This window comes from Pristiophorus japonicus, chromosome 16, assembly GCF_044704955.1.
Source record: "Pristiophorus japonicus isolate sPriJap1 chromosome 16, sPriJap1.hap1, whole genome shotgun sequence".
Taxonomy (NCBI): Eukaryota; Metazoa; Chordata; class Chondrichthyes; family Pristiophoridae; genus Pristiophorus; species Pristiophorus japonicus.
This window is the reverse complement of record NC_091992.1, coordinates 8717917-8741322: the sequence shown is the minus strand read 5'-3', so window position 1 is coordinate 8741322 and position 23406 is coordinate 8717917. Positions and strand designations below refer to the sequence as shown.

The following is a 23406-nucleotide window of genomic DNA, read 5'->3' as shown; positions in this document are numbered from 1 at the left end:
AGGCAGAGTATGAAGCACTTTGAGATCACATCATTCTGATGAAAGGGCATCTATTTGAAATGTGAACTCTGTGTCCCTCTCCACAGATGTTGCCTGACCTGCTGAGAATTTCCAGCATTTTAGTTTTGATTTCAAATTTCCAGCATCTACAGTATTTGGCTTTTGTAGTAGGACACGTTATACTGTCCAGAGAGCAGGACATGTGGTTATACATTAGAATACTTTTGGGCCACAGAACGCCAGGGCCCATGGAGCACGCCGTGATTGTATAGTGGTTAGTATTCTGTGTTGTGTCAATTGTCTAATATCAGGCCCATTAAGTAAAGATGGCCCACTTTCATTTTCAGAATAACTGGAAATGTTTTCTTTAAACCCCACGGAGAAGGAGAGGTATTAGATTTTGTTAATAGTTCAACTGGCAAATCAGTGAATGGAGAAAAAGTCAAATGGACTGCCTTCCCACTGGCTTTCCAATGCTCTCCTGGCCAGCCTCCCATCTTCCACCCTACACAAACTGGATCTCATCTAAAACTCTGCTCCTCGTATCCTTTAACTCGCACCAAGTCCCGTTCGCTCATCTCTTCTTCTCCTTAGGACTTTCCCCGGAGTCGAGGATGACTTGCTTGCACACTAAAATGGGTTCTAAGGTGACTGATGAGACCGATGCAGGATCTACAGTCTCTGTGAGTGGTTTGGCAGATGGTGGTTGGAGGGACGGGTGGCTGGGGTGCTTGATTTGTCGTATGCACCTGGTGCTGTTTGTACTCCCGTTGAAGTGACTCGAACTGTTCGGTGCCTTCTCGGATGCTTCTCCACAACTTTCTGAGTTCTATGCGATTCAAGTTCTGGCCTCCTGCACTTCCCCGATTGTAATTGCGCCACCATTGGCACCCGTGCCTTTAGCTGCCTGGGCCCTAATCTCTGGAATTCCCTCCGCCTCTCCTCCTCCTTTAAGATGCTCCATAAAACCTACCTCTTTGACCAAGCTTTTGGACATCTGTCCTAATATCACCTTACGTAGCTCAGTGTCGAATTTTGTTTTGTAACGCTCCTGTGAAGCGCTTTGGGACATTTTACTGCGTTAAAGGCGCTATATAAATGCAAGTTGTTGCTGGTAACAGAGGGAGAGAAACAGTCAAAGGACCCATGGGCAGTCAGCCAGCTAGAAGGCATGCTTCAGCTATAGGATAGATCACACCTGGAGTACTGTGAGCAGTTCTGGGCACCACACCTGAGGAAGGATATATCGGCTTTGGAGGGAGTGCAGCGTAAGTTTACCAGAATGATAGCTGGACTCCAAGTATTAAATTCTGAGGAGAGATTGCACAAACTAGGGTTGTATTCCCTGGAATTTAGAAGCTAAAGGGGTGGTTTAATCAAAGTTTTCAAGTCATTAAGGGGAACAGCTACAGTAGATAGAGAGTAACTATTTCTGCTGGTTGGGGAGTCTCGGACTCGGGGGCATAGTCTAAAAATTAGAGCCAGACCTTTCAGGAGTGAAATAAGGAAACACTTCTACACACAAAGGATGGTAGACATTTGGAACTCTCTTCCACAAACAGGAATAAATACTAGATCAATTGGGAATTTTAAATCTGAGATTGATAATTTTTGTGAACTAAAGGTATTAAGGGATATTGACCAAAGGCGGGAATGGAGTTAGGTCGCCGATCAACCATTATCTCATTGAAGCTTGTCAAGTTTACGGGAGTGACCAACACTGAAGTACCCAAGAAAATATCAGAAGAAGACTTGATATGAGATAAAAAGGGATATGAAATATCAATCAACCAATGTGAGTACAGAATTGGTAATGCTTGAACATGTCCGCATTTTTTTGTTCAAGTTCCTTCAGTTTTTGTTTGTAAGGCCCAATGCTGTGACTCCAATGAAAAAGGCGGGTAATGTCGCCACAAAATGGAGTATTGAGCACGAGAGGATCACGTTGAGCTGCCTGGACAGCAGGAAATTCTTGAGTTCCTCTGCACAGAAACTGAATACAAGTACTAATTAAAACTATTTTGTTGTTGTACTTTAGAATAATTGTGGGGCTTTGGTTATCAGTGTCCAAGTCGTACGCCGTGATTGTATAGTGGTTAGTACTCTGCGTTGTGGCTGCAGCAACCTCGGTTCGAATCCGAGTCAAGGCAATGTGGATAAAGCAATGGGCTTGGCATTTTATTCAGTCATTGAAGTCTTGCTTTATTAACAACATTTCAACCATATCAGATAAAAGGGACATGAAATATCAATCAACCAATGGGAGTACAGAATTAGTAATGCTTGAACATGTCGGCTTTTTTTTGTTGAAGTTCCTTCAGTTTTTGTTTGTAAGGCCCAATGCTGTGACTGCAATGAAAAAGCTGGTTAATGTAGCCACAAAGCCGAGTATTGAGCACTATAGGATCACGCTGAGCTGTCTGGACAACAGGAGTTTCTCTCGTTCCTATGCACAGAAACTGAATACAAGTACTAATTAAAACTATTTTGTTGTTGTACTTTAGAATAATTGTGGGGCTTTGGATGTCAGTGTCCAAGTATTACGCTGTGATCGTATAGTGGTTAGTACTCTGCGTTGTGGCCGCAGCAACCTTGATTCGAATATGCGTCACGGCAGTGCGGATAAAGAAATGAGACGGCAATGGGCCTGGCATTTTATTCAGTCATTGAAGTCTTGCTTTATTAACAACATTTCAACCATATCAGATAAAAGGGATATGAAATATCAATCAACCAATGGGAGTACCCAATTGGTAATGCTTGAACATGTCGGCTTTTGTTTTGTTCAAGATTCTTCAGTTTTTGTTTGTAAGGCCCAATGCTGTGACTGCATTGAAAAAGCCGGTTAATGTAGCCACAAAGCGGAGTATTGAGCACTATAGGATCACGTTGAGCTGCCTGGACAACAGGAATTTCTCTCGTTCCTCTGCACAGAAACTGCATCCAAGTACTAATTAAAACTATTTTGTTGTTATAGTTTAGAATAAGGGATGGTTTCCTAGACCAGTATGTTGAGGAACCAACTAGGGGGGAGGCCATCTTAGACTGGGTGTTGTGTAATGAGAGAGGATTAATTAGCAATCTCATTGTGTGAGGCCCCTTGGGGAAGAGTGACCATAATATGGTGGAATTCTGCATTAGGATGGAGAATGAAACAGTAAATTCAGAGACCATGGTCCAGAACTTAAAGAAGGGTAACTTTGAAGGTATGAGGCGTGAATTGGCTAGGATAGATTGGCGAATGATACTTAGGGGGTTGACTGTGGATGGGCAATGGCAGACATTTAGAGACCGCATGGATGAATTACAACAATTGTACATTCCAGTCTGGCGTAAAAATAAAAAAGGGAAGGTGGCTCAACCGTGGCTATCTAGGGAAATCAGGGATAGTATTAAAGCCAAGGAAGTGGCATACAAATTGGCCAGAAATAGCAGCGAACCCGGGGACTGGGAGAAATTTAGAACTCAGCAGAGGAGGACAAAGGGTTTGATTAGGGCAGGGAAAATGGAGTACGAGAAGAAGCTTGCAGGGAACATTAAGGAGGATTGCAAAAGTTTCTATAGGTATGTAAAGAGAAAAAGGTTAGTAAAGACAAACATAGGTCCCCTGCAGTCAGAATCAGGGGAAGTCATAACGGGGAACAAAGAAATGGCAGACAAATTGAACAAGTACTTTGGTTCGGTATTCACTAAGGAGGATACAAACAACCTTCCGGATATAAAAGGGGTCAGAGGGTCTAGTAAGGAGGGGTAACTGAGGGAAATCTTTATTAGTCGGGAAATTGTGTTGGGGAAATTGATGGGATTGAAGGCCGATAAATCCCCAGGGCCTGATGGACTGCATCCCAGAGTACTTAAGGAGGTGGCCTTGGAAATAGCGGATGCATTGACAGTCATTTTCCAACATTCCATTGACTCTGGATCAGTTCCTATGGAGTGGAGGGTAGCCAATGTAACCCCACTTTTTAAAAAAGGAGGGAGAGAGAAAACAGGGAATTATAGACCGGTCAGCCTGACCTCAGTAGTGGGTAAAATGATGGAATCAATTATTAAGGATGTCATAGCAGTGCATCTGGAAAATGGTGACATGATAGGTCCAAGTCAGCATGGATTTGTGAAAGGGAAATCATGCTTGACAAATCTTCTGGAATTTTTTGAGGATGTTTCCAGTAAAGTGGACAAAGGAGAACCAGTTGATGTGGTATATTTGGACTTTCAGAAGGCTTTCGACAAGGTCCCACACAAGAGATTAATGTGCAAAGTTAAAGCACATGGGATTGGGGGTAGTGTGCTGACGTGGATTGAGAACTGGTTGTCAGACAGGAAGCAAAGAGTAGGAGTAAACGGGTACTTTTCAGAATGGCAGGCAGTGACTAGTGGGGTGCCGCAAGGTTCTGTGCTGGGGCCCCAGCTGTTTACATTGTACATTAATGATTTAGACGAGGGGATTAAATGCAGTATCTCCAAATTTGCGGATGACACTAAGTTGGGTGGCAGTGTGAGCTGCGAGGAGGATGCTATTAGGCTGCAGAGTGACTTGGATAGGTTAGGTGAGTGGGCAAATGCATGGCAGATGAAGTATAATGTGGATAAATGTGAGGTTATCCACTTTGGTGGTAAAAACAGAGAGACAGACTATTATCTGAATGGTGACAGATTAGGAAAAGGGAAGGTGCAACGAGACCTGGGTGTCATGGTACATCAGTCATTGAAGGTTAGCATGTAGGTACAGCAGGCGGTTAAGAAAGCAAATGGCATGTTGGCCTTCATAGCGAGGGGATTTGAATACAGTGGCAGGGAGGTGTTGCTACAGTTGTACAGGGCCTTGGTGAGGCCACACCTGGAGTATTGTGTACAGTTTTGGTCTCCTAACTTGAGGAAGGACATTCTTGCTATTGAGGGAGTGCAGCGAAGATTCACCAGACTGATTCCCGGGATGGCGGGACTGACCTATCAAGAAAGACTGGATCAACTGGGCTTGTATTCACTGGAGTTCAGAAGAATGAGAGGGGACCTCATAGAAACGTTTAAAATTCTGACGGGTTTAGACAGGTTAGATGCAGGAAGAATGTTCCCAATGTTGGGGAAGTCCAGAACCAGGGGTCACAGTCTGAGGATAAGGGGTAAGCCATTTAGGACCGAGATGAGGAGAAACTTCTTCACCCAGAGAGTGGTGAACCTGTGGAATTCTCTACCACAGAAAGTAGTTGAGGCCAATTCACTAAATATATTCAAAAGGGAGTTAGATGAAGTCCTTACTACTCGGGGGATCAAGGGTTATGGCGAGAAAGCAGGAAGGGGGTACTGAAGTTTCATGTTCAGCCATGAACTCATTGAATGGCGGTGCAGGCTAGAAGGGCTGAATGGCCTGCTCCTGCACCTATTTTCTATGTTTCTATATTTCTATGTTTCTAATTGTGTGACTTTGGCTGTCAGTGTCCAAGTAGTACGCCGTGATCGTATAGTGGTTAGTACTCTGCGTTGTGGCCGCAGCAACCTCGGTTCGAATCCGAGTCAGGGCAGTGTGGATAAAGCAATGGGCTTGGCATTTTATCCAGTCATTGAAGTCTTGCTTTATGAACAACATTTCAACCACATCAGATAAAAGGGATATGAAATATCAATCAATTAATGTGAGTACAGAATTGGTAATGCTTGAACATGTCGGCTGTTTTTTGTTCAAGATCCTTCAGTTTTTGTTTGTAAGGCCCAATGCTGTGACTCCAATGAAAAAGCCGGGCAATGTAGCCACAAAGTGGAGTATTAAGCAATATAGGATCACGTTGAGCTGCCTGGACAACAGGAAATTCTCTAATTCCTCTGCACAGAAACTGCATACAAGTACGAATTAAAACTATTTTGTTGTTGTACTTTAGAATAATTGTGGGGCATTGGCTGTCAGCGTCCAAGTATTACGCTGTGATCGTCTCGTGGTTAGTACTCTACGTTGTGGCCGCAGCAACCTTTGTTCGAATACGCGTCACGGCAGTGCGGATAAAGAAATGAGACGGCAATGGGCCTGGCATTTTATTCAGTCATTGAAGTCTTGCTTTATGAACAACATTTCAACCATATCAGATAAAAGGGATATGAAATATCAATCAACCAATGGGAGTACAGAATTGGTAATGCTTGAACATGTCGGCTTTTTTTTGTTCAAGATCCTTCAGTTTTTGTTTGTAAGGCCCAATGCTGTGACTGCATTGAAAAAGCCGGTTAATGTAGCCACAAAGCGGAGTATTGAGCACTATAGGATCACGTTGAGCTGCCTGGACAACAGGAATTTCTCTCGTTCCTCTGCACAGAAACTGCATACAAGTACTAATTAAAACTATTTTGTTGTTGTACTTTAGATTAATTGTGCGACTTTGGCTGTCAGTGTCCAAGTAGTACGCCGTGATCGTATAGTGGTTAGTACTCTGTGTTGTGGCCGCAGCAACCTCGGTTCGAATCCGAGTCACGGCAGTGTGGATAAAGCAATGGGCTTGGCATTTTATTCAGTCATTGAAGTCTTGCTTTATTAACAACATTTCAACCATATCAGATAAAAGGGATATGAAATATCAATCAACCAATGGGAGTACAGAATTAGTAATGCTTGAACATGTCGGCTTTTTTTTGTTAAAGTTCCTTCAGTTTTTGTTTGTAAGGCCCAATGCTGTGACTCCAATGAAAAAGCTGGTTAATGTAGCCACAAAGCCAAGTATTGAGCACGATAGGATCACGTTGAGCTGCCTGCACAACAGAAATTTCTCTTGTTCCTCTGCACAGAAACTGAATACAAGTACTAATTAAAACTATTTTGTTGTTGTACTTTAGAATAATTGTGGGGCATTGGCTGTCAGCGTCCAAGTATTACGCTGTGATCGTCTCGTGGTTAGTACTCTATGTTGTGGCCACCGCAACCTTGGTTCGAATACGCGTCACGGCAGTGCGGATAAAGAAATGAGAAGGCAATGGGCTTGGCATTTTATTCAGTCATTGAAGTCATGCTTTATTAACAACATTTCAACCATATCAGATAAAAGGGATATGAAATATCAATCAACCAATGGGAGTACGGAATTAATAATGTTTGAACATGTCGGCTTTTTTTTGTTGAAGTTATTTCAGTTTTTGTTTGTAAGGCCCAATGCTGTGACTCCAATGAAAAAGCCGGGCAATGTAGCCACAAAGTGGAGTATTGAGCAATATAGGATCACGTTGAGCTGCCTGGACAACAGGAAATTCTCTAATTCCTCTGCACAGAAACTGCATACAAGTACTAATTAAAACTATTTAGAAACATAGAAACATAGAAAATAGGTGCAGGAGTAGGCCATTCGGCCCTTCTAGCCTGCACCGCCATTCAATGAGTTCATGGCTGAACATGCAACTTCAGTACCCCATTCCTGCTTTCTCATCATACCCCTTGATTCCCCTAGTAGTAAGGACTTCATCTAACTCCTTTTTGAATATATTTAGTGAATTGGCCTCAACAACTTTCTGTGGTAGAGAATTCCACAGGTTCACCACTCTCTGGGTGAAGAAATTCCTCCTCATCTCGGTCCTAAATGGCTTCCCCCTTATCCTTAGACTGTGTCCCCTGGTTCTGGACTTCCCCAACATTGGGAACATTCTTCCTGCATCTAACCTGTCTAACCCTGTCAGAATTTTAAACGTTTCTATGAGGTCCCCTCTCATTCTTCTGAACTCCAGTGAATACAAGCCCAGTTGATCCAGTCTTTCTTGATAGGTCAGTCCCGCCATCCCGGGAATCAGTCTGGTGAACCTTCGCTGCACTCCCTCAATAGCAAGAATGTCCTTCCTCAGGTTAGGAGACCAAAACTGTACACAATACTCCAGGTGTGGCCTCACCAAGGCCCTGTACAATTGTAGCAACACCTCCCTGCCCTTGTACTCAAATCCCCTCGCTATGAAGGCCAACATGCCATTTGCTTTCTTAACCGCCTGCTGTACCTGCATGCCAACCTTCAATGACTGATGTACCATGACACCCAGGTCTCTTTGCACCTCCCCTTTTCCTAATCTGTCACCATTCAGATAATAGTCTGTCTCTCTGTTTTTACCACCAAAGTGGATAACCTCACATTTATCCACATTATACTTCATCTGCCATGCATTTGCCCACTCACCTAACCTATCCAAGTCGCTCTGCAGCCTCATAGAATCCTCCTTGCAGCTCACACTGCCACCCAACTTAGTGTCATCCGCAAATTTGGAGATACTACATTTAATCCCCTCGTCTAAATCATTAATGTACAGTGTAAACAGCTGGGGCCCCAGCACAGAACCTTGCGGTACCCCACTAGTCACTGCCTGCCATTCTGAAAAGTCCCCATTTACTCCTACTCTTTGCTTCCTGTCTGACAACCAGTTCTCAATCCATGTCAGCACACTACCCCCAATCCCATGTGCTTTAACTTTGCACATTAATCTCTTGTGTGGGACCTTGTCGAAAGCCTTCTGAAAGTCCAAATATACCACATCAACTGGTTCTCCCTTGTCCACTCTACTGGAAACATCCTCAAAAAATTCCAGAAGATTTGTCAAGCATGATTTCCCTTTCACAAATGTTGTACTTTAGAATAATTGTTGTTGTACTTTAGAATAATTGTGGGGCATTGGCTGTCAGCGTCCAAGTATTACGCTGTGATCGTCTCGTGGTTAGTACTCTACGTTGTGGCCGCAGCAACCTTTGTTCGAATACGCGTCACGGCAGTGCGGATAAAGAAATGAGACGGCAATGGGCCTGGCATTTTATTCAGTCATTGAAGTCTTGCTTTATGAACAACATTTCAACCATATCAGATAAAAGGGATATGAAATATCAATCAACCAATGGGAGTACAGAATTGGTAATGCTTGAACATGTCGGCTTTTTTTTGTTCAAGATCCTTCAGTTTTTGTTTGTAAGGCCCAATGCTGTGACTGCATTGAAAAAGCCGGTTAATGTAGCCACAAAGCGGAGTATTGAGCACTATAGGATCACGTTGAGCTGCCTGGACAACAGGAATTTCTCTCGTTCCTCTGCACAGAAACTGCATACAAGTACGAATTAAAACTATTTTGTTGTTGTACTTTAGATTAATTGTGCGACTTTGGCTGTCAGTGTCCAAGTAGTACGCCGTGATCGTATAGTGGTTAGTACTCTGTGTTGTGGCCGCAGCAACCTCGGTTCGAATCCGAGTCACGGCAGTGTGGATAAAGCAATGGGCTTGGCATTTTATTCAGTCATTGAAGTCTTGCTTTATTAACAACATTTCAACCATATCAGATAAAAGGGATATGAAATATCAATCAACCAATGGGAGTACAGAATTAGTAATGCTTGAACATGTCGGCTTTTTTTTGTTCAAGTTCCTTCAGTTTTTGTTTGTAAGGCCCAATGCTGTGACTCCAATGAAAAGGCCGGGTAATGTAGCCACAAAGTGGAGTATTGAGCAATATAGGATCACGTTGAGCTGCCTGGACAACAGGAAATTCTCTAGTTCCTCTGCACAGAAACTGCATACAAGTACTAATTAAAACTATTTTGTTGTTGTACTTTAGAATAATTGTGGGGCATTGGCTGTCAGCGTCCAAGTATTACGCTGTGATCGTCTCGTGGTTAGTACTCTACGTTGTGGCCACAGCAACCTTGGTTCAAATACGCGTCACGGCAGTGCGGATAAAGAAATGAGAAGGCAATGGGCTTGGCATTTTATTCAGTCATTGAAGTCTTGCCTTATTAACAACATTTCAACCATATCAGATAAAAGGGATATGAAATATCAATCAATCAATGTGAGTACAGAATTGGTAATGCTTGAACATGTCGGCTTTTTTTTGTTCAAGATCCTTCAGTTTTTGTTTGTAAGGCCCAATGCTGTGACTGCAATGAAAAAGCTGGTTAATGTAGCCACAAAGCCAAGTATTGAGCACAATAGGATCACATTGAGCTGCCTGCACAACAGAAATTTCTCTTGTTCCTCTGCACAGAAACTGAATACAAGTACGAATTAAAACTATTTTGTTGTTGTACTTTAGAATAATTGTGCGACTTTGGCTGTCAGTGTCCAAGTAGTACGCCGTGATTGTATAGTGGTTAGTACTCTGCGTTGTGGCCGCAGCAACCTCGGTTCGAATCCGAGTCACGGCAGTGTGGATGAAGCAATGGGCTTGGCATTTTATTCAGTCATTGAAGTCTTGCTTTATTAACAACATTTCAACCATATCAGATAAAAGGGATATGAAATATCAATCAACCAATGGGAGTACAGAATTAATAATGCTTGAACATGTCGGCTTTTTTTTGTTGAAGTTCCTTCAGTTTTTGTTTGTAAGGCCCAATGTCGTGACTCCAATGAAAAAGCTGGTTAATGCAGCCACAAAGTGGAGTATTGAGCAATATAGGATCACGTTGAGCTGCCTGGACAACAGGAAATTCTCTCGTTCCTCTGCACAGAAACTGAATACAAGTACTAATTAAAACTATTTTGTTGTTGTACTTTAGAATAATTGTGGGGCATTGGCTGTCAGCGTCCAAGTATTACGCTGTGATCGTCTCGTGGTTAGTACTCTACGTTGTGGCCACAGCAACCTTTGTTCGAATATGCGTCACGGCAGTGCGGATAAAGAAATGAGACGGCAATGGGCCTGGCATTTTATTCAGTCATTGAAGTCTTGCTTTATGAACAACATTTCAACCATATCAGATAAAAGGGATATGAAATATCAATCAACCAATGGGAGTACAGAATTGGTAATGCTTGAACATGTCGGCTTTTTTTTGTTCAAGATCCTTCAGTTTTTGTTTGTAAGGCCCAATGCTGTGACTGCATTGAAAAAGCCAGTTAATGTAGCCACAAAGCGGAGTATTGAGCACTATAGGATCACGTTGAGCTGCCTGGACAACAGGAATTTCTCTCGTTCCTCTGCACAGAAACTGCATACAAGTACTAATTAAAACTATTTTGTTGTTGTACTTTAGAATAATTGTGCGACTTTGGCTGTCAGTGTCCAAGTAGTACGCCGTGATCGTATAGTGGTTAGTACTCTGCGTTGTGGCCGCAGTAACCTCGGTTCGAATCCGAGTCATGGCAGTGTGGATAAAGCAATGGGCTTGGCATTTTATCCAGTCATTGAAGTCTTGCTTTATTAACAACATTTCAACCATATCAGATAAAAGGGATATGAAATATCAATCAACCAATGGGAGTACAGAATTAGTAATGCTTGAACATGTCGGCTCTTTTTTGTTAAAGTTCCTTCAGTGTTTGTTTGTAAGGCCCAATGCTGTGAGTGCAATGAAAAAGCTGGTTAATGTAGCCACAAAGCCAAGTATTGAGCACGATAGGATCACGTTGAGCTGCCTGGACAACAGAAATTTCTCTTGTTCCTCTGCACAGAAACTGAACACAAGTACTAATTAAAACTATTTTGTTGTTGTACTTTAGAATAATTGTGCGACTTTGGCTATCAGTGTCCAAGTAGTACGCCGTGATCGTATAGTGGTTAGTACTCTGCGTTATGGCTGCAGCAACCCCGGTTCGAATCCAAGTCACGGCAGTGTGGATAAAGCAATGGGCTTGGCATTTTATTCAGTCATTGTAGTCTTGCTTTATGAACAACATTTCAACCATATCAGATAAAAGGGATATGAAATATCAATCAACCAATGGGAGTACAGAATTAATAATGCTTGAACATGTCGGCTTTTTTTTGTTGAAGTTCCTTCAGTTTTTGTTTGTAAGGCCCAATGTCGTGACTCCAATGAAAAAGCTGGTTAATGCAGCCACAAAGTGGAGTATTGAGCAATATAGGATCACGTTGAGCTGCCTGGACAACAGGAAATTCTCTCGTTCCTCTGCACAGAAACTGAATACAAGTACTAATTAAAACTATTTTGTTGTTGTACTTTAGAATAATTGTGGGGCATTGGCTGTCAGCGTCCAAGTATTACGCTGTGATTGTCTCGTGGTTCGTACTCTACGTTGTGGCCACAGCAACCTTTGTTCGAATATGCGTCACGGCAGTGCGGATAAAGAAATGAGACGGCAATGGGCCTGGCATTTTATTCAGTCATTGAAGTCTTGCTTTATGAACAACATTTCAACCATATCAGATAAAAGGGATATGAAATATCAATCAACCAATGGGAGTACAGAATTGGTCATGCTTGAACATGTCGGCTTTTTTTTGTTCAAGATCCTTCAGTTTTTGTTTGTAAGGCCCAATGCTGTGACTGCATTGAAAAAGCCGGTTAATGTAGCCACAAAGCAGAGTATTGAGCACTATAGGATCACGTTGAGCTGCCTGGACAACAGGAATTTCTCTCGTTCCTCTGCACTGAAACTGCATGCAAGTACTAATTAAAACTATTTTGTTGTTGTACTTTAGAATAATTGTGGGGCATTGGCTGTCAGCGTCCAAATATTACGCTGTGATCGTCTCGTGGTGAGTACTCTGCGTTGTGGCCGCAGCAACCTCGGTTCGAATCCGAGTCGCGGCAGTGTGGATAAAGCAATGGGCTTGGCATTTTATTCAGTCATTGAAGTCTTGCTTTATGAACAACATTTCAACCATATCAGATAAAAGGGATATGAAATATCAATCAACCAATGGGAGTACAGAATTAGTAATGCTTGAACATGTCGGCTTTTTTTTGTTGAAGTTCCTTCAGTTTTTGTTTGTAAGACCCAATGCTGTGACTCCAATGAAAAAGCTGGGTAATGTAGCCACAAAGTGGAGTATTGAGCAATATAGGATCACGTTGAGCTGCCTGGACAACAGGAAATTCTCTAGTTCCACTGCACAGAAACTGCATACAAGTACTAATTAAAACTATTTTGTTGTTGTACTTTAGAATAATTGTGCGACTTTGGCTGTCAGTGTCCAAGTAGTACGCCGTGATCGTATAGTGGTTAGTACTCTGCGTTGTGGCTGCAGCAACCTCGGTTCGAATCCGAGTTACGGCAGTGTGGATAAAGTAATGGGCTTGGCATTTTATTCAGTCATTGAAGTCTTGCTTTATTCACAACATTTCAACCATATCAGATAAAAGGGATATGAAATATCAATCAACCAATGGGAGTGCAGAATTAGTAATGCTTGAACATGTCGGCTTTTTTTTGTTAAAGTTCCTTCAGTTTTTGTTTGTAAGGCCCAATGCTGTGACTCCAATGAAAAAGCCGGGTAATGTAGCCACAAAGTGGAGTATTGAGCAATATAGGATCACGTTGAGCTGCCTGGACAACAGGAAATTCTCTAGTTCCTCTGCACAGAAACTGCATACAAGTACTAATTAAAACTATTTTGTTGTTGTACTTTAGAATAATTGTGGGGCATTGGTTGTCAGCGTCCAAGTATTACGCTGTGATCGTCTCGTGGTTAGTACTCTACGTTGTGGCCACAGCAACCTTGGTTCGAATATGCGTCACGGCAGTGCGGATAAAGAAATGAGACGGCAATGGGCCTGGCATTTTATTCAGTCGTTGAAGGCTTGCCTTATGAACAACATTTCAATCATATCAGATAAAAGGGATATGAAATATCAATCAACCAATGGGAGTACAGAATTGGTAATGCTTGAACATGTCGGCTTTTTTTTGTTCAAGATCCTTCAGTTTTTGTTTGTAAGGCCCAATGCTGTGACTGCATTGAAAAAGCCGGTTAATGTAGCCACAAAGCGGAGTATTGAGCACCATAGGATCACGTTGAACTGCCTGGACAACAGGAATTTCTCTCGTTCCTCTGCACAGAAACTGCACACAAGTACTAATTAAAACTATTTTGTTGTTGTACTTTAGAATAATTGTGCGACTTTGGCTGTCAGTGTCCAAGTAGTACGCCGTGATCGTATAGTGGTTAGTACTCTGCGTTGTGGCTGCAGCAACCTCGGTTAGAATCCGAGTCACGGCAGTGTGGACAAAGCAATGGGCTTGGCATTTTATTCAGTCATTGAAGTCTTGCTTTATTAACAACATTTCAACCATATCAGATAAAAGGGATATGAAATATCAATCAACCAATGGGAGTACAGAATTAGTAATGCTTGAACATGTTGGCTTTTTTTTGTTGAAGTTCCTTCAGTTTTTGTTTGTAAGACCCAATGCTGTGACTCCAATGAAAAAGCCGGGTAATGTAGCCACAAAGTGGAGTATTGAGCAATATAGGATCACGTTGAGCTGCCTGGACAATAGGAAATTCTCTAGTCCCTCTGCACAGAAACTGCATACAAGTACTAATTAAAACTATTTTGTTGTTGTACTTCAGAATAATTGTGGGGCATTGGCTGTCAGCGTCCAAGTATTACGCTGTGATCGTCTCGTGGTTAGTACTCTACGTTGTGGCCACAGCAACCTTGTTTCGAATACGCGTACGGCAGTGCGGATAAAGAAATGAGACGGCAATGGGCCTGGCATTTTATTCAGTCATTGAAGTCTTGCTTTATTCACAACATTTCAACCATATCAGATAAAAGGGATATGAAATATCAATCAACCAATGGGAGTACAGAATTGGTAATACTTGAACATGTCGGCTTTTTTTTGTTCAAGATCCTTCAGTTTTTGTTTGTAAGGCCCAATGCTGTGACTGCATTGAAAAAGCCGGTTAATGTAGCCACAAAGCGGAGTATTGAGCACTATAGGATCACGTTGAGCTGCCTGGACAACAGGAATTTCTCTCGTTCCTCTGCACAGAAACTGCATACAAGTACTAATTAAAACTATTTTGTTGTTGTACTTTAGAATAATTGTGCGACTTTGGCTGTCAGTGTCCAAGTAGTACGCCGTGATCGTATAGTGGTTAGTACTCTGCGTTGTGGCCGCAGCAACCTCGGTTCGAATTCGAGTCACGGCAGTGTGGATAAAGCAATCGGCTTGGCATTTTATTCAGTCATTGAAGTCTTGCTTTATTAACAACATTTCAACCATATCAGATAAAAGGGATATGAAATATCAATCAACCAATGGGAGTACAGAATTAGTAATGCTTGAACATGTCGGCTTTTTTTTGTTAAAGTTCCTTCAGTTTTTGTTTGTAAGGCCCAATGCTGTGACTCCAATGAAAAAGCCGGGTAATGTAGCCACAAAGCGGAGTATTGAGCAATATAGGATCACGTTGAGCTGCCTGGACAACAGGAAATTCTCTAGTTCCTCTGCACAGAAACTGCACACAAGTACTAATTAAAACTATTTTGTTGTTGTACTTTAGAATAATTGTGGGGCATTGGCTGTCAGCGTCCAAGTATTACGCTGTGATTGTCTCGTGGTTAGTACTCTACGTTGTGGCCACAGTAACCTTGGTTCGAATACGCGTCACGGCAGTGCGGATAAAGAAATGAGGCGGCAATGGGCCTGGCATTTTATTCAGTCATTGAAGTCTTGCTTTATGAACAACATTTCAACCATATCAGATAAAAGGGATATGAAATATCAATCAACCAATGGGAGTACAGAATTGGTAATGCTTGAACATGTCGGCTTTTTTTTGTTCAAGATCCTTCAGTTTTTGTTTGTAAGACCCAATGCTGTGACTCCAATGAAAAAGCCGGGTAATGTAGCCACAAAGTGGAGTATTGAGCAATATAGGATCACGTTGAGCTGCCTGGACAACAGGAAATTCTCTAGTTCCTCTGCACAGAAACTGCATACAAGTACTAATTAAAACTATTTTGTTGTTGTACTTTAGAATAATTGTGGGGCATTGGCTGTCAGCGTCCAAGTATTACGCTGTGATCGTCTCGTGGTTCGTACTCCACGTTGTGGCCACTGCAACCTTTGTTCGAATATGCGTCACGGCAGTGCGGATAAAGAAATGAGACGGCAATGGGCCTGGCATTTTATTCAGTCATTGAAGTCTTGCTTTATGAACAACATTTCAACCATATCAGATAAAAGGGATATGAAATATCAATCAACCAATGGGAGTACAGAATTGGTAATGCTTGATCATGTCGGCTTTTTTTATGTTCAAGATCCTTCAGTTTTTGTTTGTAAGGCCCAATGCTGTGACTGCATTGAAAAAGCCGGTTAATGTAGCCACAAAGCGGAGTATTGAGCACTATAGGATCACGTTGAACTGCCTGGACAACAGGAATTTCTCTCGTTCCTCTGCACAGAAACTGCACACAAGTACTAATTAAAACTATTTTGTTGTTGTACTTTAGAATAATTGTGCGACTTTGGCTGTCAGTGTCCAAGTAGTACGCCGTGATCGTATAGTGGTTAGTACTCTGCGTTGTGGCTGCAGCAACCTCGGTTCGAATCCGAGTCACGGCAGTGTGGATAAAGCAATGGGCTTGGCATTTTATTCAGTCATTGAAGTCTTGCTTTATGAACAACATTTCAACCATATCAGATAAAAGGGATGTGAAATATCAATCAACCAATGGGAGTACAGAATTGGTAATGCTTGAACATGTCGGCTTTTTTTTGTTCAAGATCCTTCAGTTTTTGTTTGTAAGGCCCAATGCTGTGACTGCATTGAAAAAGCCGGTTAATGTAGCCACAAAGCGGAGTATTGAGCACGATAGGATCACGTTGAGCTGCCTGGACAACAGAAATTTCTCTTGTTCCTCTGCACAGAAACTGAATACAAGTTCTAACTAAAAGTATTTTGTTGTTGTACTTTAGAATAATTGTGCGACTTTGGCTGTTAGTGTCCAAGTAGTAAGCCGTGATCGTAAAGTGGTTAGTACTCTGCGTTGTGGCTGCAGCAACCTCGGTTCGAATCTGAGTCATGGCAGTGTGGATAAAGCAATGGGCTTGGCATTTTATTCAGTCATTGAAGTCTTGCTTTATTAACAACATTTCAACCATATCAGATAAAAGGGATATGAAATATCAATCAACCAATGGGAGTACAGAATTAGTAATGCTTGAACATGTCGGCTTTTTTTTGTTTAAGTTCCTTCAGTTTTTGTTTGTAAGGCCCAATGTCGTGACTCCAATGAAAAAGCTGGTTAATGTAGCCACAAAGTGGAGTATTGAGCAATATAGGATCACGTTGAGCTGCCTGGACAACAGGAAATTCTCTCGTCCCTCTGCACAGAAACTGCATACAAGTACTAATTAAAACTATTTTGTTGTTGTACTTTAGAATAATTGTGGGGCATTGGCTGTCAGCGTCCAAGTATTACGCTGTGATCGTCTCGTGGTTCGTACTCTACGTTGTGGCCACAGCAACCTTTGTTCGAATATGCGTCACGGCAGTGCGGATAAAGAAATGAGACGGCAATGGGCCTGGCATTTTATTCAGTCATTGAAGTCTTGCTTTATGAACAACATTTCAACCATATCAGATAAAAGGGATATGAAATATCAATCAACCAATGGGAGTACAGAATTGGTAATGCTTGAACATGTCGGCTTTTTTTTGTTCAAGATCCTTCAGTTTTTGTTTGTAAGGCCCAATGCTGTGACTGCATTGAAAAAGCCGGTTAATGTAGCCACAAAGCGGAGTATTGAGCACTATAGGATCACGTTGAGCTGACTGGACAACAGGAATTTCTCTCGTTCCTCTGCACAGAAACTGCATACAAGTACTAATTAAAACTATTTTGTTGTTGTACTTTAGAATAATTGTGCGACTTTGGCTGTCAGTGTCCAAGTAGTACGCCGTGATCGTATAGTGGTTAGTACTGTGCGTTGTGGCTGCAGCAATCTCGGTTCGAATCTGAGTCACGGCAGTGTGGTTAAAGCAATGGGCTTGGCATTTTATCCTTGAAGTCTTGCTTTATTAACAACATTTCAACCATATCAGATAAAAGGGATATGAAATATCAATCAACCAATGGGAGTACAGAATTAGTAATGCTTGAACATGTCGGCTTTTTTTTGTTGAAGTTCCTTCAGTTTTTGTTTGTAAGGCCCAATGCTGTGACTCCAATGAAAAAGCCGGGCAATGTAGCCACAAAGTGGAGTATTGAGCAAAATAGGATCACGTTGAGCTGCCTGGACAACAGGAAATTCTCTAGTTCCTCTGCACAGAAACTGCACACAAGTACTAATTAAAACTATTTTGTTGCTGTACTTTAGAATAATTGTGGGGCATTGGCTGTCAGCGTCCAAGTATTACGCTGTGATCGTCTCGTGGTTAGTTCTCTACGTTGTGGCCACAGCAGCCTTTGTTCGAATATGCGTCACGGCAGTGCGGATAAAGAAATGAGACGGCAATGGGCCTGGCATTTTATTCAGTCATTGAAGTCTTGCTTTATGAACAACATTTCAACCATATCAGATAAAAGGGATATGAAATATCAATCAACCAATGGGAGTACAGAATTGGTAATGCTTGAACATGTCGGCTTTTTTTTGTTCAAGATCCTTCAGTTTTTGTTTGTAAGGCCCAATGCTGTGACTGCATTGAAAAAGCCGGTTAATGTAGCCACAAAGCGGAGTATTGAGCACTATAGGATCACGTTGAGCTGCCTGGACAACAGGAATTTCTCTCGTTCCTCTGCACAGAAACTGCATACAAGTACTAATTAAAACTATTTTGTTGTTGTACTTTAGAATAATTGTGCAACTTTGGCTGTCAGTGTCCAAGTAGTACGCCGTGATCGTATAGTGGTTAGTACTCTGCGTTGTGGCCGCAGCAACCTCGGTTCGAATCCGAGTCATGGCAGTGTGGATAAAGCAGTGGGCTTGGCATTTTATTCAGTCATTGAAGTCTTGCTTTAATAACAACATTTCAACCATATCAGATAAAAGGGATATGAAATATCAATCAACCAGTGGGAATACAGAATTAGTAATGCTTGAACATGTCGGCTTTTTTTTGTTGAAGTTCCTTCAGTTTTTGTTTGTAAGACCCAATGCTGTGACTCCAATGAAAAAGCCGGGTAATGTAGCCACAAAGTGGAGCATTGAGCAATGTAGGATCACGTTGAGCTGCCTGGACAACAGGAAATTCTCTAGTTCCTCTGCACAGAAACTGCACACAAGTACTAATTAAAACTATTTTGTTGTTGTACTTTAGAATAATTGTGGGGCATTGGCTGTCAGCGTCCAAGTATTACGCTGTGATCGTCTCGTGGTTAGTACTCTACGTTGTGGCCACAGCAACCTTTGTTCGAATATGCGTCACGGCAGTGCGGAGAAAGAAATGAGACGGCAATGGGCCTGGCATTTTATTCAGTCATTGAAGTCTTGCTTTATGAACAACATTTCAACCATATCAGATAAAAGGGATATGAAATATCAATCAACCAATGGGAGTACAGAATTGGTAATGCTTGAACATGTCGGCTTTTTTTTGTTCAAGATCCTTCAGTTTTTGTTTGTAAGACCCAATGCTGTGACTCCAATGAAAAAGCCGGGTAATGTAGCCACAAAGTGGAGTATTGAGCAATATAGGATCACGTTGAGCTGCCTGGACAACAGGAAATTCTCTAGTTCCTCTGCACAGGAACTGCATACAAGTACTAATTAAAACTATTTTGTTGTTGTACTTTAGAATAATTGTGGGGCATTGGCTGTCAGCGTCCAAGTATTACGCTGTGATCGTCTCGTGGTTCGTACTCCACGTTGTGGCCACTGCAACCTTTGTTCGAATATGCGTCACGGCAGTGCGGATAAAGAAATGAGACGGCAATGGGCCTGGCATTTTATTCAGTCATTGAAGTCTTGCTTTATGAACAACATTTCAACCATATCAGATAAAAGGGATATGAAATATCAATCAACCAATGGGAGTACAGAATTGGTAATGCTTGATCATGTCGGCTTTTTTTATGTTCAAGATCCTTCAGTTTTTGTTTGTAAGGCCCAATGCTGTGACTGCATTGAAAAAGCCGGTTAATGTAGCCACAAAGCGGAGTATTGAGCACTATAGGATCACGTTGAACTGCCTGGACAACAGGAATTTCTCTCGTTCCTCTGCACAGAAACTGCACACAAGTACTAATTAAAACTATTTTGTTGTTGTACTTTAGAATAATTGTGCGACTTTGGCTGTCAGTGTCCAAGTAGTACGCCGTGATCGTATAGTGGTTAGTACTCTGCGTTGTGGCTGCAGCAACCTCGGTTCGAATCCGAGTCACGGCAGTGTGGTTAAAGCAATGGGCTTGGCATTTTATCCAGTCATTGAAGTCTTGCTTTATGAACAACATTTCAACCATATCAGATAAAAGGGATATGAAATATCAATCAACCAATGGGAGTACAGAATTAGTAATGCTTGAACATGTCGGCTTTTTTTTGTTGAAGTTCCTTCAGTTTTTGTTTGTAAGGCCCAATGCTGTGACTCCAATGAAAAAGCCGGGCAATGTAGCCACAAAGTGGAGTATTGAGCAAAATAGGATCACGTTGAGCTGCCTGGACAACAGGAAATTCTCTAGTTCCTCTGCACAGAAACTGCATACAAGTACTAATTAAAACTATTTTGTTGTTGTACTTCAGAATAATTGTGGGGCATTGGCTGTCAGCGTCCAAGTATTACGCTGTGATCGTCTCGTGGTTAGTACTCTACGTTGTGGCCACAGCAACCTTGTTTCGAATACGCGTACGGCAGTGCGGATAAAGAAATGAGACGGCAATGGGCCTGGCATTTTATTCAGTCATTGAAGTCTTGCTTTATTCACAACATTTCAACCATATCAGATAAAAGGGATATGAAATATCAATCAACCAATGGGAGTACAGAATTGGTAATACTTGAACATGTCGGCTTTTTTTTGTTCAAGATCCTTCAGTTTTTGTTTGTAAGGCCCAATGCTGTGACTGCATTGAAAAAGCCGGTTAATGTAGCCACAAAGCGGAGTATTGAGCACTATAGGATCACGTTGAGCTGCCTGGACAACAGGAATTTCTCTCGTTCCTCTGCACAGAAACTGCATACAAGTACTAATTAAAACTATTTTGTTGTTGTACTTTAGAATAATTGTGCGACTTTGGCTGTCAGTGTCCAAGTAGTACGCCGTGATCGTATAGTGGTTAGTACTCTGCGTTGTGGCCGCAGCAACCTCGGTTCGAATTCGAGTCACGGCAGTGTGGATAAAGCAATCGGCTTGGCATTTTATTCAGTCATTGAAGTCTTGCTTTATTAACAACATTTCAACCATATCAGATAAAAGGGATATGAAATATCAATCAACCAATGGGAGTACAGAATTAGTAATGCTTGAACATGTCGGCTTTTTTTTGTTAAAGTTCCTTCAGTTTTTGTTTGTAAGGCCCAATGCTGTGACTCCAATGAAAAAGCCGGGTAATGTAGCCACAAAGCGGAGTATTGAGCAATATAGGATCACGTTGAGCTGCCTGGACAACAGGAAATTCTCTAGTTCCTCTGCACAGAAACTGCACACAAGTACTAATTAAAACTATTTTGTTGTTGTACTTTAGAATAATTGTGGGGCATTGGCTGTCAGCGTCCAAGTATTACGCTGTGATTGTCTCGTGGTTAGTACTCTACGTTGTGGCCACAGTAACCTTGGTTCGAATACGCGTCACGGCAGTGCGGATAAAGAAATGAGGCGGCAATGGGCCTGGCATTTTATTCAGTCATTGAAGTCTTGCTTTATGAACAACATTTCAACCATATCAGATAAAAGGGATATGAAATATCAATCAACCAATGGGAGTACAGAATTGGTAATGCTTGAACATGTCGGCTTTTTTTTGTTCAAGATCCTTCAGTTTTTGTTTGTAAGACCCAATGCTGTGACTCCAATGAAAAAGCCGGGTAATGTAGCCACAAAGTGGAGTATTGAGCAATATAGGATCACGTTGAGCTGCCTGGACAACAGGAAATTCTCTAGTTCCTCTGCACAGAAACTGCATACAAGTACTAATTAAAACTATTTTGTTGTTGTACTTTAGAATAATTGTGGGGCATTGGCTGTCAGCGTCCAAGTATTACGCTGTGATCGTCTCGTGGTTCGTACTCCACGTTGTGGCCACTGCAACCTTTGTTCGAATATGCGTCACGGCAGTGCGGATAAAGAAATGAGACGGCAATGGGCCTGGCATTTTATTCAGTCATTGAAGTCTTGCTTTATGAACAACATTTCAACCATATCAGATAAAAGGGATATGAAATATCAATCAACCAATGGGAGTACAGAATTGGTAATGCTTGAACATGTCGGCTTTTTTTATGTTCAAGATCCTTCAGTTTTTGTTTGTAAGGCCCAATGCTGTGACTGCATTGAAAAAGCCGGTTAATGTAGCCACAAAGCGGAGTATTGAGCACTATAGGATCACGTTGAACTGCCTGGACAACAGGAATTTCTCTCGTTCCTCTGCACAGAAACTGCACACAAGTACTAATTAAAACTATTTTGTTGTTGTACTTTAGAATAATTGTGCGACTTTGGCTGTCAGTGTCCAAGTAGTACGCCGTGATCGTATAGTGGTTAGTACTCTGCGTTGTGGCTGCAGCAACCTCGGTTCGAATCCGAGTCACGGCAGTGTGGATAAAGCAATGGGCTTGGCATTTTATTCAGTCATTGAAGTCTTGCTTTATGAACAACATTTCAACCATATCAGATAAAAGGGATGTGAAATATCAATCAACCAATGGGAGTACAGAATTGGTAATGCTTGAACATGTCGGCTTTTTTTTGTTCAAGATCCTTCAGTTTTTGTTTGTAAGGCCCAATGCTGTGACTGCATTGAAAAAGCCGGTTAATGTAGCCACAAAGCGGAGTATTGAGCACGATAGGATCACGTTGAGCTGCCTGGACAACAGAAATTTCTCTTGTTCCTCTGCACAGAAACTGAATACAAGTTCTAACTAAAAGTATTTTGTTGTTGTACTTTAGAATAATTGTGCGACTTTGGCTGTTAGTGTCCAAGTAGTAAGCCGTGATCGTAAAGTGGTTAGTACTCTGCGTTGTGGCTGCAGCAACCTCGGTTCGAATCTGAGTCATGGCAGTGTGGATAAAGCAATGGGCTTGGCATTTTATTCAGTCATTGAAGTCTTGCTTTATTAACAACATTTCAACCATATCAGATAAAAGGGATATGAAATATCAATCAACCAATGGGAGTACAGAATTAGTAATGCTTGAACATGTCGGCTTTTTTTTGTTTAAGTTCCTTCAGTTTTTGTTTGTAAGGCCCAATGTCGTGACTCCAATGAAAAAGCTGGTTAATGTAGCCACAAAGTGGAGTATTGAGCAATATAGGATCACGTTGAGCTGCCTGGACAACAGGAAATTCTCTCGTCCCTCTGCACAGAAACTGCATACAAGTACTAATTAAAACTATTTTGTTGTTGTACTTTAGAATAATTGTGGGGCATTGGCTGTCAGCGTCCAAGTATTACGCTGTGATCGTCTCGTGGTTCGTACTCTACGTTGTGGCCACAGCAACCTTTGTTCGAATATGCGTCACGGCAGTGCGGATAAAGAAATGAGACGGCAATGGGCCTGGCATTTTATTCAGTCATTGAAGTCTTGCTTTATGAACAACATTT

General features: G+C 41.8%; 1 protein-coding gene and 8 non-coding genes across 9 annotated transcripts in view; all 9 read left to right on the top strand.

Annotated features, from left to right (window-relative positions):
• The window catches only part of tex14 (testis expressed 14, intercellular bridge forming factor), a 270693-nt gene that overhangs the window by 16678 nt on the left and 230609 nt on the right, over positions 1-23406 (top strand). The window lies entirely within an intron of this gene.
• Positions 6394-6465, top strand: trnah-gug (transfer RNA histidin (anticodon GUG)). Its single transcript has one exon. It is a non-coding gene; the product is annotated as a tRNA-His (tRNA).
• On the top strand, positions 9127-9198 carry trnah-gug (transfer RNA histidin (anticodon GUG)). Its single transcript has one exon. It is a non-coding gene; the product is annotated as a tRNA-His (tRNA).
• trnah-gug (transfer RNA histidin (anticodon GUG)) lies at positions 10070-10141 on the top strand. Its single transcript has one exon. It is a non-coding gene; the product is annotated as a tRNA-His (tRNA).
• trnah-gug (transfer RNA histidin (anticodon GUG)) lies at positions 11013-11084 on the top strand. The gene has a single exon. It is a non-coding gene; the product is annotated as a tRNA-His (tRNA).
• trnah-gug (transfer RNA histidin (anticodon GUG)) lies at positions 16194-16265 on the top strand. The gene has a single exon. It is a non-coding gene; the product is annotated as a tRNA-His (tRNA).
• Positions 18541-18612, top strand: trnah-gug (transfer RNA histidin (anticodon GUG)). The gene has a single exon. It is a non-coding gene; the product is annotated as a tRNA-His (tRNA).
• Positions 19962-20033, top strand: trnah-gug (transfer RNA histidin (anticodon GUG)). The gene has a single exon. It is a non-coding gene; the product is annotated as a tRNA-His (tRNA).
• trnah-gug (transfer RNA histidin (anticodon GUG)) lies at positions 22325-22396 on the top strand. The gene has a single exon. It is a non-coding gene; the product is annotated as a tRNA-His (tRNA).